This window comes from Triticum urartu, chromosome 6A, assembly GCF_056163025.1.
Source record: "Triticum urartu cultivar PI428250 chromosome 6A, HENAU_Tu73, whole genome shotgun sequence".
NCBI classification, from domain to species: domain Eukaryota; kingdom Viridiplantae; phylum Streptophyta; class Magnoliopsida; order Poales; family Poaceae; genus Triticum; species Triticum urartu.
The window spans coordinates 48,039,253-48,041,597 of record NC_141878.1 but is presented as its reverse complement, the minus strand read 5'-3'; positions in this window follow the sequence as shown (position 1 = coordinate 48,041,597).

Genomic DNA, 2,345 nt, shown 5'->3' with positions numbered 1-2,345 from the left:
GTCTGACACGAGAAAAATCTTAAATGCACTCCGAGAAGAAGGAAAAAGAAGGAGTATGGATTTCTCTCATGCGCCGGGGAAAAAGAAAAATGCGGGCGTGCCAGTGTACCGTAGTACACAAAGAAAAGTGATACGGGAAACAAGTATTTCATTTATCTCTTTGGATGAACAAAATTACAAGATCCCATAAAAAATGGTTGCGCTCCGTGGCCTACTAGTGCGGCCTGCCTGACTATGGCGATGTGCGGTCTCCTGGTTCCGGGGGCCTCGAAAAGCTCCCGGTTAATTACTCCCGCGGGTTGCTCCGCGAGATACCTCCGATTAAGCCGTGTGGTCGTCTTCGTCGTCTTCGCTTCGGGTTCTCCATGCATTGTGATGATGGTGTGTGTGTGGTGTGGGCGGCAGCGAAGCCCATGTCCTCGTTGGTACACGTGCCGCTCAAAACATGGCTTTGTGCTCGCCATGTTCGCCCTCGCAGTCGCGCCTTGTCGGTCTTGACAGCGTTGATGTAGTCGGTGTTGAAGTTGCATGGGTCTTGCTCTGCTCAGACTTCTTGACGGTGTAGTGGTTCCGTCGGGATACACAAGGGGTTCGCCTCGCGAGAGTATTCTTATGGAGACTGGCATCGGTGTAAAACCAACACTCAGTCATATCGGCAATGCCGGTGTGGTTGGCACCTCATCTCGGCTGGACGCCGTGTTTACGGCGGTCCTCCAAGACAAGGGCGCCGCCTCACGGGGCCATCGGAAGTTAGTGTTGGCAAAGTCACGTTGCCTCCTCGCCATCACACCTCGTCTTCATGGGCTCCGGGTCATGGAGAGCGCCGATGTCACCATCTTCTCCTCCGGGTCACGGACGATACTGTGTAGCACCATCTTCCTCTCCGTGTTACGGGTAGTACTGGGGCATGTGTCCTCTCCATGGTTCCGGGTCGTGGGCTCCATCTTGACGAGGTAGACATCAGTAGTGTTGTCCCGCGAGCTCCACACCTCCGTCCTTCGCGACAACGGCTTGATGATGTTGGCGGGCTTAGTGTTGCCGTCCTCCACGGCACGGCGGCGGCATCCTTGCGAGATCCACGCCTCCATCCTCTATGGTATTGGCTTGATGATGGGCGTCGTCTTGACGAGCTCCGTGTCACCATCCACCACGGCATGGTGGCGGCATACTCGCAGGCTCCACGCCTCCGTCCTTGACGGCACCACCTTGATGATGTTAATGATGGGCGTCGTCCTTGCGAGCTCTATGCTGCCATCCACCGCGGTATGGGGTTGATGATGTTGACGATGGGCGTCGTCTTGGCGAGCTCCACGCCGCCATCCATCGCGGCACGGCAGCGGCATCCTTGCGAGCTCCACGCCTCCGTCCTCCATGGCACCGGATTGGTGATATTGGCGTTGGTGTCGTCTTGGCAACCTCCGTGCCGACCTCCACCGCGGCACGGCGGCGACATCCTTGCGAGCTCCACGCCTCCATCCTCCATGGCACCAGCTTGGTGATGTTAGCGTTGGCGGCTTCTTCCTTGCGAGCTCCACGCCACGATCCTTCATGATACTGGGTTGATGATGTTGGCGATGGGCGTCGTCTTGGCGAGCTCCACTCTGCCATTCATCGCGGCATGCCGGCGGCCTCCTTAAGAACTCCACGCCTCCGGGCTCCAGCTTGATGATGTTGCCGTTGGCGGCGTCCTCCTTGCGAGATCCATGCCTCCGTCCTCCCTGGCGCCGGTTTGATGAAGAAGACGACGAAGCGTCGTCTGAGCGAGCTCCGTGTCACCATCCTCCGAGGCACCATCTTGACGAAGTGGATGCCAGTGGCGTCCCTCAAGCTCCACGACGCCATCTTCTGCACGACACCATCTTTTGTGGCATCTGCTTGATGGCGGTGGCTGCGCGGCGAGTTCCTTGTGTCCGTCTTGTCAGCGGGGTTGAAAAAGTGGGCGATGACCTCCTTCTTGTTCTAGCATGCATTCGTGTATGCGAGGGCACCGCCGGACTCCTTCTGGAATCCTGGGCTTCTCTCCGCCGCGTGCGTCGTCGGCCGCCTCCGGCCGGGATGACTCCATCTTGGATTTGCCACGTGATTTCTCCTCGGTTGCGTGTACCCTATGAATACAAAGAGGGATAGATATATGTAGAGATAAGCTGTTGATCATTAGTGCACGCGCCATCCATGTTTTCCTCCACCATCCACCGCCGGACAGAGCCAAACAGTACATGGCTCGCCAACCCAGCCGGTGCATGCTCTCCATCGCTGCTACCTCCTCGCCTTGAGATGTGTTCATGGCTCCTGCATACACAAAAAAGACATAGATGTACGTATCTGGCCTCCGCGGATCCTTCTTG